This window comes from Panthera uncia, chromosome D1 (assembly GCF_023721935.1).
Source record: "Panthera uncia isolate 11264 chromosome D1, Puncia_PCG_1.0, whole genome shotgun sequence".
In the NCBI taxonomy this organism is placed as follows: domain Eukaryota; kingdom Metazoa; phylum Chordata; class Mammalia; order Carnivora; family Felidae; genus Panthera; species Panthera uncia.
The window spans coordinates 29117688-29131755 of record NC_064808.1 but is presented as its reverse complement, the minus strand read 5'-3'; the positions used below and the strand labels follow the sequence as shown (position 1 = coordinate 29131755).

The window sequence follows — 14068 nt, the reverse complement described above, 5'->3', positions numbered from 1 at the left end:
ATTAAATACCTTTTTCAAGGTCAGTGTTGTTAAATGGTCAGGATTTGAACCTAGAATCTTCAGACTCTAATGATTCTGCTCTTAACTACGTCATTAAATTGCTACCCTTTCTTTATATATTTGTATTATTGACTGGATACCTTATTACTCTGATCCTGTTATAAATTTTCTAAACCCCTTTCCTTTGTTTTCTTAGCACATTCATTTAACCAGCCAGCATCAAATATGTGTTGGATACTATCTACATGCTGGGGATACTGGATCCATTAAAACTATAGTCTATGGTAGACATTGAGCTAGGATTTCTCCTACTTTCTGTTGATCTGCCTCTATCTCCAGGACTTGCTTTGCTCCTCCTCTTACATTAAGTGGAATAAAATCTTTCTGTGTCTAAATAATATCCATTTTAGCTTGTATCAACATACCACAATTAACAGATGCTTGTGAATGAACGCTTATGCCATTTAGCAGATGCTTCTAAAAAAGAGTGCTCTCTTGGGGCGCCTGGGTGGCTCGGTCAGTTAAGCAACCCACTTCGGCTCAGGTCATGATCTCACGAGTTTGTGGGTTTGAGCCCTGTGTCAGGCTCTGTGCTGACAGCTCAGAGCCTAAAGCCTGCTTTGGATTCTGTGTCTCCCTCTGTCTCTGACCCTCCCCCACCCACACTCTGTCTTTCTCTCTCCCTCAAAACTAAATAGACATTAAAAAAAAAAAAAAAAAAAAAAAGTGCTCCCAATTTGATTTTCACCATTGGACAACAGTTCTTAACATGAGAATCTCTCTCTTTGTTTTTAATATAATTTATTGATAAATTGGTTTCCATACAACAACGAGTGCTTATCCCAACAAGTGTCCTCCCCAATGCCTACATGAGAATCTCTTTTAATCAATACCTGCTTTGAGTCCAGAGTCACTTTAAGTGCCAAGGGAGAGGACAAATACTTTAAGATTCTTGGAGGTCATCTATTTTATCAGTTCCTGCCTTTTTAGTGTTGACTCAGAGGCAGTTACTTGTTGAGTGAGCTCTCATAGAATTAAAGAGTTAGGTTTCTTAGAGATCATCCATCCTAGAGGTTTCAAAATGCGGCTGTGCATTAGGATCACTTATGAAGCTTATTAAAAAACACTCCCTTGGTTAAAGACCAATGGAACAGAATAGAGAGCCAAGAAGTCCCACACATGTATGTTCTCTTGATTTCCAAAGTAATTGGATAGGGAAAAGGTAGTCTTTGCAACAAATGGTGCTAGAACAACTGAATATCCACTTGAAACAGAAAATAAACTCCACCTTTACCTCACACCATATACAAAAATTAATTCTCAATAGATAATGAAACTAAAAGGTGGAAGCTAAAACTAAAAGTTTTAGAAAATAACACAAGAGAAAATCTTTACAAATTTGAGGTTTAAAAAGATTTCACAGGTAGAGCACAACAAACACAAATCATATAAAAAGAAAGTAATAAACTGGACTTCATCAAAATTGAAAACATTTATTCTTTGAAAGATATTATGTTAGTTTGCTATGACTGCCATAACAAAATACCACAGACCGGGTGGCTTAAAAAACAGAAGTTTATTTCCCACCGTTCTCGAGGCTAGAAGGCCAAGATCAAGGTGTCAGTAGTTTTGATTTCTTCTGAGACCTCTCTCCTTGGCTTGCAGATGGCTGCCTTCTTGGGGTGTCCTCACATGGTCTTCCCTCTGTATCCGTGCCTTCTAGGTGTCTCCATGTATGTCCAAATTTCCTCTTTTTGTACAGACACCAGTCAAATTGGAATAGGATCTACCCTAATTGTTGCATTTTAATTTAATCACTTCTTTAAAGACCCTATCTCTAAATATTGTCACATTCTGAGGCACTTGGAGTACACTTCAACATGTAAATTTTGGGTGTATTTGATTCAGCCTATAATAAACACTATTAAGAACATTTTAAAGGGAAGACAGTGACAGGGATAAAATTTTCTAATACTTACCTCTGACAAAGGATTTGTACCCAGAATATACGAAGGACTTTTAAAACTTAACAAGAAGACAATTCAATAAAAAAATTGGGCAAAAGATTGAAAGACACATCAGAAAAATGGATATGCAAATGGCTAACAGGCACACAAAAAGATGTTTAACATAATTAGTCATAAGAAAAACAAAAATTAAAACCACAATAAGATTCTACTACATACTTAATTAAATAGATAAAATTAGAAAGAATGACAAGGCCATGTGTTGGCAAGAATGTAGAGCAACTGGAATTGCCACATATTATTGGCAGGAATTGTAACTGATACAACTACTTTGGGAAACAATCTTATAGTTTTTTAAAGCTATATAGATATTACTATACAATGTAACAATTCTACTCCCAGGTTTTTCACCAAGTGAAATGAAAAGGTCCACACAAAGACATGCATAGAAATGTTAATGGCAATATTATTCATCACAGGCAAAAATTCAAAACAACACATATACCTATCAATGAATTAATGCATAAATAAATTGTGGAATATCTATGTAATAGAATATTACACAGCAAAAAAAAGAACAAACTACTGATACACCTGGAAATATGAATGAACCTCAAAAACATTGTGCTGAAGGAAAGACGCCAGACACGTAAGAGTTCATACTATAGAGGCACTTGGGTAGCTCAGCCGGTTGAGCATCTGACTTTGGCTCAGGGCATGATCTCTCGTGGGTTCGAGCCCTGTGTCAGGCTCTGTGCTGACAGCTCAGAGCCTGGAGCCTGCTTCAGATTCTGTGACTCCCTCTCTCTCTCTCTCTGCCCCTGCCCCACTTGCACTCTGTCTCTCCCTCTTTCTTTCGAAAAAATAAACATTAAAAAAAAAAAAAAACAGTTCATCCTATAGATGCCACATATCAAATCTAGACCAGGCAAACTCATTTGTAGTGACAAAAAGCAGATCGCTGGAGGCCTGGAACTGGGAAGGGGACAACTGACCACAAAGAATCTAAGGGAAATTTTGGGAGTTATGTAAATGTTCTGTCTTGATTATGATAGGTATGTGCATGCCTGTATGTTAAAACTTATCAACCTTTGCACTTTAATGGGTGCACTTTTTGTATGTTAATTAAAACTCAAAGATGTTTAGATACAATTCAAATGTATTAAATCAAAGTTTCTGGGGCATCTGGGTGGCTCAGTTGGTTAAGCGTTGGACTTCAGCTCAGGTCATGATCTCAGGGTTGGTGAGATAGAGTGCTGACAGCACAGAGCCTGCTTGGGATTCTCCCTCCCTCCCTCTCTCTTTGTCCCTCCCTGACTCATACTTTCTCTCTCTCTCAAAATAATAAGAAAAAAATATTTTTTTTCTTCAAAAAAAATCAAAATTTCTAAGTAGAGGGCCTAGGAATGAGTTTTTTTTTAGAAAATCTCATCCACAGTTAATTCTGCTTCAGCCAGGGGTGGGGATGGTGATACAGTCCAGCTCTGACTCTGTGCAGGCATCCCTCTATTGCACTGTCCTCAATGCAACTCATGGTCATGCAGCTTCTGCCTGATGCCACCCTGCCTCCACCTCCACCTCCCTTCTACCCTGCCCACAGCTCACTCTCTTGTATGAGAGCCAGTTCTATTTTAGAATAGCTCTTTTTCTCATTATGGCATGCATCTCTCTTGTTTTGATGGTTGAAGTGACAAAACCCTGTGGTCCCTTGCTTTCCTCTATTGCCTCTGCTCTTGCCATTCAGGATTGCCCTAGGAATATCTAAGAAACAAGGGGTCCAACCAAAGTGAACACATAATGTCTTTGATGTTTAAATTAATGTACTGATTTAGCATATACTATTGATTCACCATTTCTTGGTACTGGGCTAGATGCTAGGGTTAGAATAAAGAATATTTACAATGATGGTCCCCATTCAGGTCCTGGCTGGACACTAGACATCTATATTTGAATGTGTGGTGTTAGAGGAAAACAAGTAGACAAAGGTGTGTGGTAGGGTTCCCTTTCTGTCCATGCCCAAAATTAGGGATCCAAGCTCTTTTCATTGATGCCTCAAAAATCTTCACACGCATTCATTGGCCTATTCCAAAGGCAACACCAACACATTCTGGAATGTAACCAATTATATAGTCTTATTAGTTCTAGTACCTATTTTTGCCCCTCTCTTCTACTATCTCCTGGATGTCCTCAATGGTCCTTGTGGGCCCTGACATGTAGCAGAGTCCAACTTATACCTGCTCCCTCCTCTTGAACCACAGTCTGCATCAGAGTCCTAGGCCCACCAGCTGGTAAGGCAAGACTAATCTAACAACTAGATTGTGAAAGAGTCAAAAGTGCTTTTTATGGAGGCAGGAAAAAGTGTTCCAAGAGCATATAGCCAGAATATTTTCATTTGCAAAATATTTTTCACATGTATTATCTCATTTGAACTGACCTACAACTGAAAATAATAATAGCCACCATTCATGAAGTTCCTACCATGTATAGATACTGTGCTAAGTGTCCTGTACTTTTTAAACCTCATTTGAGTCTTGAAACAATTGTAACAACGTACATACCACGTCACTCTCACTTTACAGATGTGGAAACAGAGGCTGAAATAAAGCAAGTAATCTTTCCAAGGTCACACAAATAGTAATTGACAAAATTCAGATTTGAATCCAGTTATGTGTGACTTCAAAGACCACACTCCTAACTACTATTGTCATTAATGATCTTAGCTTAATAATGCCCTGTTCTAAAAAAAAAAAATGTTTTTACTTTTCTATCTGTATTGATCTTTAAATGTTTTTAGACGTACCTCTATCAGAATTAGTCTCCTGGTCCTGGCTTCTCTCTGCCCACTGCCCACTCTTCTCCTGGAAAGAGTGACTTTTCAGTTTGGAATTGCATCCTATGTGGCTTAGCCTCTTCTAGGATCTTCTTGGTATTGTCTGCCTAGAAAAAACACATATAATTGACCCTTGAACAACATGAGTTTGAACAGCAAAGTGCACTTACACACAAATTCTTTTCAATAAATACAGTACACTACTGTAAATGTATTTTATCTTCCTTATGATTTCCTTAACATTTTCTTTTACCTAGCTTATTTTATTGTAAGATATTACAATATCTTACAATATCTTATGTTTATTGTACATATAACATACAAAATATGTGTTAGCTGTTTATGTTATTGGTAAAGCTTCCAGTCAACATTAGGCTATATAAGTTTTTGAAGAGTCAAAAGTTACATGTGGATTTTCTACTGCGTGGAGGGTTGGGTCCCCTAACCCCCAAACTGATCAAAAGTCAACTGTATTTTGATCTGCCCTCTGGGCCATGAATAGATGTATTGGGGTATGTCTTGCTCCTATGAACCAGGCCTATAGTCTTCCAGCTCTGTCCATGACTAAGTAGATAAAGTGACTTTTTAGTTGCAATATTAATGAGACCATTTTTGCCATATGCATAAACCATATGTTCCAATCCAGGATATCTGCACCTTATGTAATTTGAAAAAGGTCAGCATCCTCTATGAAGATCAGCTACTACTTTAACTGGTAAATCTTGAAATCAAGGTAGAATCACAGAAAAGCAGTTAATTTCTTGCTCATGTAAACTCTTGTCTGTGCTTGGGAAGGTTTCCTTTAACTCAGTCATTCAGGAGCCCCAGGCTGTGGAAGGCTCTGCTATCTTCAATACTTGGCTTCTAAGATCTACCTGGTCATCACTGCCTAACTGGAAGACAGAGGAAGACAAAGAATAGCAGATCACAAGGAAGGCTTTTCTGGGACAGGCTTGACAACTGATATGCCTTGCTTCTTCCTACATTCTATTCATCACAAGTCAGGCACAACCTCATCTAACTGAGAAGGAGGATGGGAATAGCTGTATGCCCATATAGCTGTAGCTGTATTGCCCATTGTGGAAGAAAAATAGGTTTGATCAACAGCTCGTTTTTTTCTGCCACATATTAAGAATGAACAAAGAAGTCCTAAAAATAAGTAAGAAAAAATTTTAAAACATCTAATAAAACATGGGCCAAAGATAAAAATGGGCATTTCACATGACACACAAATAATGGGCAACAGATGTATCCAGAGGGGTCAGCTTCATTAGTAATCAGAGAAATGAGAATAAAACCACCATAAGATATTGTTTTATAGCCAACGGATTGGCAAGACATTAAAACTCAGATAATGCCAAGTGCTTGCCCGGACGCTTAGTGCAACAGACACTATCAGTGGCTGTCCATCTCCTTTGGCTTCCTCCAGAATCTACCTATGGTAGAGTGAAAGCAGTCCCGTAAGTGCTGGCATGAGACCAAGTATGGGAGTGGCACAATTTTATGTTTTAGAAATACAGATCCTGAGTCAAATAGATTTAGGCTTGAATCCAGCTTAGCTCCTTGATAATTTCTTCTCGTTGGATGAATTCTTAGCTTCTCTGAGCTTCACTTTCCTAATCTGTAAAACGTACGAACAATAGCACAATATGGAGACTAACAAACTGATGAGCACAAGTACTTAGCGTAGGCCTGTATGTTGTACACTCAATAAATGACCATTGTTAAGGAACAGGCTGAGACAATGATGAGGGAGCATTGTCAGAGGGATGAAGAAAGGCCTCAACAATACACACTCAAAGAAACAGTGACTGCTCAAGGCCAAAGGGAATGAAATTGGCTCAACTTTCTGATAATTGGATTTTGGAGTTGCTGAGATTATCGATTTGTTTGAGGGAAATAATTCTTAAGATGTGAAGGTTTTATAAGCCTATAGTTTCTATGACCTCATAAGCAGTCATTGATAATCATTAAAAATTTAGTTTCTAGACTATGTTGTCCTTTGCATGTTAACAATACTACCTTGTGGGTGGTATTTAATTTTTTGTTTTCACTGTTTTTATTTTTCATTTTCCATTTATTTTTCTCTTTTTACACTGGGTGATTGTTTTTTTCCTTAAAGTTCTCATAATCACTCAATCCTTCATATCACCTGCATCAACCATTTACTATCTACCTGGGTCACAGTAGCTCAGCACCCAAGCTAAATTATGCCCTTTTGTAATCAACTAAGTCAGCCAGTCATTTCAACTGTTCCACACGAAATCAAGTTCCATATACCACAAGTTTCCATTCCCTTCTTTAACTCAGTCAATAATGTGTATTACAAAATAGATGTGAAAATACTTCACTTAAACCCTTCAAGGGTAAATGTTGAGAGTGTTTGTAGAGTAACATATCAAGCCACATATACCTTGTGGATTGTACAGCCCCACAGAATAAATCTTCATGTATTTTAGAGTCATTGTTACCACCCACTCCTGTTTTTCTTCATGCTAAGAAAGCCTAAGTTTTTCATCCCTCTTTATAGGTCTGGTATCCATTGTTAAAAAAAAACAAAAACAAAATTCAATCCAATAAATTTGAAGATCTAATTGGTTTATTAAGCAATCATGATCAGGTAGCATCCCATTCAGCAAAAATAATGAATGAGCTTACAGAGGTGTTTTGAGGAGTTGTACAAAATGGAAAGTTTTTATAGGCAGGACAGCGGGGCAAGGAAGCTATTAATTAGCAAGAGAAAATAAAAGGGTGGTTCAGGCCAGGACATCTCCTTTTGGAGGGGAAGGACATGACAGAGGTTTTGTTTGTTGGTTGGTTGGTTTGTTTATTTATCACACAGATGACCTCACTATCACAGATCAGGAAATTTCAGAGTGACTTTTAAAAGGCCACATTACTGGGGTAGGTTGAAATTGTAATTAAATCTTGGTTTGCTGTCTTGAGAGGCAAATGACTCCATCTTGAGCTGGTTTTTTTGTTTTCTTTTTCTTTCTTTCTTTCTTTCTTTCTTTCTCTCATTCTTTCATTCTTTCATTCTTTCTTTCTTTTTTAACACCATCCTACACTCCAAAGCTTTTTCAAGTTCTTACATCCCATAGCCATATACCCATGCCCAAACCTATTCCTACTGTTCTTGGAGGTTCTTGTTTGGTACATTTAGTCATGTGGATTCATCACAACTAACACTACTGTTACTGGAATTAGCTTGTTCATACTGGCCACAGTGTTCTCATTCTACATATTGTACTCAGCAAATGCCACACCTGAACTGGTGAAGAAAATGAATTAAATTCTGATTCTGTCCCCCACACATACCCATACATTTTATCCTCTGTCATTTGATGTCCATTTTCCAAAGTTCTGGTTATCTCTTCTGCTCCTATCTCCTTTGGATACCTACTTCCATCCCGGTTGAAGATGCTTCAAACTAAATTAGCATGTTTCTTCCTTTCTATAATTACATCTTGAGGGCCAACACCAAGGTGGACATGCCACAATTTCTGCCCTATGAGAGTTTACCCTCTGGTAATGTAGACAAGATAACACACAATCGGGACCCTATGCCATAGCATTATATCGCAGAGTGTTGTGGAATAACAATAGGGGAGCAGGGAGGACTTCTCCATGATTAAGATGCCCCAAATGTTTCTTGAGTGACAAATGAGCTTACAAAGAGAAGACAGGTCAGTGAGAAAAGCTATGACAGCGCTTCCCTCCTCTACAATGTACCAAGTATGCACTCTCTGGGTGTTACCCTAATTCAGTGCACACTCATACTCAGGGTTTTGTTAACTAGAAACTCAGTTTCTAGGGTGTTGACAAGCTACTAAAAACAGTGAAACACATGCTAAATGTTTTTTTTAAGCTTTACAAAACATTCCAGATGAATTTCTGGTAATCCTGATAGTGATTGCCAATCAGTCCATGAATCATAAACTATTACTTGCTTCTCCTTGGCAGTGAGGATATTGCTGGGCTGGGGTTGAATCAATCTCCTCAGCCCATTTTTATAATGGTGGAGATGAGGGACTTCTGGGGTTCACTAAAATCCCAGGAGCATTATGTAAGCTGTTGAGGCTTGAGGATGTCCAAAAAATAGGCCCCTGTGAGTTCAGATATAATTGAAAGTTAGGAATAGGGGTACAGATGGTAACTAAAATGTTAGCTTCATTGCTATTTAAAATTGGATAGGAACACATGGCTTATGTGTGGCAAAAATGGTCTTATTAATACTGTACCTAAAAAGTCACCTTATGCAGCTAGTCACAGACAGTGATGGGAAATGACATGCCTAGTTCTCAGGGGCAGGATCTATCCCACTAAACCTGGCCCAGACAGCATACCAGAATGCATGCTCTTTCCAGGCAGACAGACACCGAGAAGATCCCAGTAGGGACTCAGCCACACACAAGCAATTCCAGATCAAAAAGTCACCCATACTCCCAGGGTAAGAATGGGCAGGGAGCAGAGAGAAGCCAGGACCAGGAGGCTAACTCATAAAGTTTAGTTTGTTTCCACATATTTATTTCCTTGTGATAAACATACAGCTCTTAGATAAAGGAACTATGTCTTAACCACCTTTGTATCTCCAGTGCTCTGCTCTATGCCTGATACGTAGTAGACACAAAATACTTGATTGATCAATTAATTAATTTTATAACCTAAGTTGTCTAATTCTAGAAATGGCAATATTCTACTACTTACCTAATTACTTTGCCTTGACTCTGCTCTTTTATTTTACTCCCCTTTTCCTCTCCTCTCTCTACCCAGGATTCTGAATCTATCCTTATTAGACCATTTCCCCTTTCACTCTCATATAATTTATAAACTTATTATATGCACTTTAACATTAGAACAACATGAGCCTTAGAAAGTAGTGTTAATGGAAGTCCAACAGGAAAAAATGAAGTCAATTGTTGAGATGTCTTGTAGTTTGTATGTATCTCTTTGCTTCTCTCTAAAAAGAAAAGGGAGGGAGGGAGGAAAGGAGGAGAGGGAAGAGGGGCGGAGAAAAGAAAAGGAGACAGAGGAGGAGAGGGAGAAAGAGGAGAGGAATGGAGGGAGAGAGAGAGAGTTATTTAAGTTGGCTCCTTGATGTGTGTGAGGGGATAGGTCCCTTGGAGAGATCAGAATACTATTGCGCTAATAAGAGAAATAGCACAGAGTAGTGTTTACATGTGGGACCATACTGCCTGGGTTTAAATTCTGAGTCTGCCACATACCAATTATGACCTCGACAATTTTCTTAAACTTTCTATGCCTCAGTTTCCTAACCTTTAAAACAGAGGTGATAAAATACTTCACAGGGTTGTAGTGAAGAGTAAATGTATGTAAAATGTTTAGATCATAATAATACATAATGAGCACTATATAGGTGGTAGCTGTCACGATTACTCTGGGGGGTTCCTAGTAAGTTTACAGAACAACTGAATGAAAAATCTGGATATGAAACTAGATGTAGCATGTACTAGAGGTCATTTCAAAGAGGGACAAGATGTTCTAGGATGGCGAATACTTGACATCTAAGCTAACACTACCCTTGACCTGTGCTTATGACAGGAATTTCATATCAACCATGAATTCATTTGCTCTGAGCCTGGACGTAGTTTCAGAATTTTTCTCCGAATATCATACCACACAGTCACTCCTAGTCAATTACAGCCAGAAAACAAGGTGAAGCCTATTTGCTAGCCCTATTAGAGGCCCAGTATAAAGTTAGTCACCAGGAAGGTGGCCATGATATGAGTTTGGGCTGGGTCTCTTGGAGGACCGGTACAGACCAAATGAGCCACCTGGTGGAGGGGACTTTCTGTCTATAACCTAACCCCACTGAAGTTCCTTCTACTGATGAGAAGTCAAATCATATTTCAGAGCAAATAACAAAAGAAACTTCCATAATGACAACATGACAGTGAGACCAAGACCCAAGTGCCTATTCACATGTATGTGAAAAGAAGAAACAGAGAAAGTGTCTCATAGGCTAAGTCACTTGCTTACTTTGTTCATTTTGATATGCTTGGGCCATACCCTCAGTGTTTTCCTTTCAACAATTTTACTTCTCCTCACTAAGCTCATATTTGGTCCTCTCAGAAGTGTGTATTTGGAAAGAAACGGACCCAGAATGGTGACTGAGACTGGCATTAGTCAGAGAATGATACTGATGTTCATTGTAATTACTTGAGCAGACTAAGCTGGGAGCACTGGTAACTGAACCTCTTTTTTCAGGAATGAAGGAATCAAGATTCCTTTTTCCAAGTGGGACAGTTTTATGTATTAAAGTGTTTGTGTGCGTGTGTCTCCTACATCTAGACCATCATGATAGAAAAAACACATACTGTAACTAAGCCCTAGACCCAAGGGCAAAAGTCCATCTTCCTGAAGACTTAATGAAACTCTTTTCCAAAACCTTCACTTAATTCCTATGTCTGGGGTAAATTTTGTATATGGAGGCATTGACACTGGAGGGGGAACCAGACCTTAGAATTGGACAGGGAATGAGCAGTATTTTTTCCTTACATGTTGAAATGGGCATATCAGTCTTGCTTACTTTCAGCTCTACATCTGCTATATCTCCTGCTAACTCATTTGAATCCATGCCCATCAGATACCACTATGGGATTCCCCAAAGTTGTTGGAGATGAGGATTCTGCCTTCAGCAGCATCAATTCTGGTAGCTTCCAATCCCCAGCTCACCTGGTAGATCAACATTTGCAAGTGGACACCTCTAGAGGGAGCTAACTTTACTGGCTTCATTTATAATATAATGGGCAAGGAATTGTAAAATATGGGATTTTTTCAGTGTCTCCAGAATTTGAAGACTTTCAGGGGACCCTATAATTATGCAAGAGGGCAGTCATATGGTAAGGCATAGAATCCATGAAGGAGAAGGAGAAAGAGAAGGAGGAGGAAAAGGAGGAGGAGGAAGAGAAGGCTACTTGCAAAGAATAGAGATTTATAAGTTCCTAAAAGGCATTTCAAAGGGATACTGTTTTCCTCCCCAAATTTCTGTGATTCTTACTTTAATATATCTGATTCCACCTCGATAAAACATTAGCAGTCAATGGTGGCAGAAAAGGGAGACTGTATGAAGAGCAACGAAGAGATGTAGTCTGACTGGAACTTCATACTTTACCAAATGTATAAGATATTTTCAACCTAACGTTCATGTTTCCGATGAGATGCAGGCACTTGGGTTTGTGGGCTCTAACCAATGTGAAGCTGGGAAACAGCTGTGTGGAATCTGCAACTCCTAGATATGTTAAGACTTGGCTGATTCCCCGCAACATCTCAAAGTTTCCGCATAATACTCAGCTAAACAGAACAGCAAATAATGAGCACTGATACAACCAGACAGAAAAAGTATAGCTTCAGGCTGCCAGCGGACAGACAACCTGCCATTCTCTGCAGGTAAATGGGGCTTCTGAATTAGAGTCTGGAAAGGAGAGAAATAGGAGGGGATTCTGCTAGCCTGCTGTAGCCCTGAGCTCCCAGAGGCATCCAGTTGATACTATACAGCAATGCCAGGAAGAGTGGTTGGGGATGGCAGAGAGGATGCCCAGGACCCAGACCCCCAGTGAAAGGAACCGAGCTCTGTTATACAATTTCCAAGGCAACATAGACACTGGGTCTCAGTCATAATAGAAAATAACTTCCTTTGGTAGTCCCCAAACACTTCCACCTCCAACTGCAAAGGGCTTATCAGGCTGAGGACGAGGGGCTCAGCCTGTGCTAAAAAGGAGTCTCTTGTGTTCTAATTAGTGACCTGAACAGGCTTAAAGGATGAGTGGTATCAAGGAATTAAAAAAAAAAAAAAAGAGTGGCTAAGAGACTGTATTTCACTTGCGGTCACCCTAAGGCCAGAGAACATATTAGGAAAAAAAAAAAAATTGGAACCAAAGTAGATCCAAAATGGTATGTCTCAGAGAAATATTATCCTTGTGAAAACTGCAGTGACCTCTAAAGAGAAAGTGAAAACTGTGTAAAGTAATAAAATGCTTAGCTGAGACCCTTATGGAGTCACACCTGGATCACAGCCACAGCCTCCCCACCTAGCGTTCTTGCATCTAGTCACTCTTTCCCAGTCCATCTTGCATAATGGCATGAGACATTGATCTTCCCAGAACTTTCCTTCCATCATGTTATCATCCCCTGCTCAGAAAAAGGTCAAGGCATCTTTGCTGCAACTCCCAGAAAGTCAGCTTCATGTATCTAACTGTCCTCACTTGTAACCATAGAAGTCGGCATATTCACTTACTCTTGGACCAACAAGCCATGAGGAAGCCCAGCAAGAGAAGAAAGGACGTGTGCTTCAGTGCCCAACAGACTCGCTTTTGATGTCAGTTCCTGTGCTTGACCAGTGGCAGAACTCATTCATGTTATTTGATTTTCTCAGCCCCATCTGTAACACAAGGATAATACCAAACCTCATAGCAGTTGTCATGACAAAATGGCAAACTGTGTCTAAAGTACTCAGTGTTACAGAGCCTGCAACCCACTGCAAATTCATAGGTAATACTTTTTGCTTACTAATCATTTCCTGTTTTCCAAATTTTCTGTGATATTACCTTAATATTTAAAAATATATAATAAAGAAAGAAGTATAGTATATCACCTTATCAAAACTAGGGAACAATGTCTTAGATGATGAGGGAGAACAGAACCTGGAGAAATTTTGAGGGAGGGTAGCAGCTATATTTGCTGCTTGGTCTGCTTCTGTTTGCAAATTCACAAGTTCCTCCTAAGTGTCATCTGCATTTTCCTTGACATCCTAAGTTGTTCTGTGACTTCAAATGACAACAGTAATAGTAGCTCTATAGAAGAGCTCAAATAGAAGACACAAGCATCAACAGACACAGAAACCCTCCCTACAGAAAGTTCCAGCATTTAAATGTCACTGTGTTAGATCCATAGTCCTTGCTTATACAGTTCATGTTTTCTTCAACCTGTTCTACAATGAGAAAAGGCTGACAGTACACAGCTGGTTTTGTACCTTCTAAGTTGTTCATCAGAAGACATATTTTACATGACCACAGCTAAGAGCCGTTTTGTGAAGATAGCAGGTGAGCTGTGCACAAGGCTGTTTCGGGAACATACACATGCCAAGTGTGCTATTCTGTGTTCTTACATTCTTTTTCCCCTAGGAGCTGAACTCCCATTTGGCTGTTCTAGTTCCTCCAGGGAACTAAGGTAAGTTTCCATCTTCAAAAAAGTAATTAAAAAAGGAAATGAAGTTGAAAATAAGATTATGTGGTGGTCATCATCTTGCTGC

At 39.1% G+C, this 14068-nt stretch overlaps 1 long non-coding RNA gene across 1 annotated transcript; it reads right to left on the bottom strand.

Annotated features, from left to right (window-relative positions):
* Window positions 1-1509: 1509 nt before the first annotated feature.
* LOC125935261 (uncharacterized) lies at window positions 1510-13280 on the bottom strand. The gene is made up of 3 exons (XR_007461627.1): window positions 13055-13280; window positions 4768-4904; window positions 1510-1750 (listed from the first exon to the last, which is right to left on the bottom strand). It is a non-coding gene; the product is annotated as an uncharacterized LOC125935261 (long non-coding RNA).
* Between the last annotated feature and the right edge of the window lie 788 nt (window positions 13281-14068).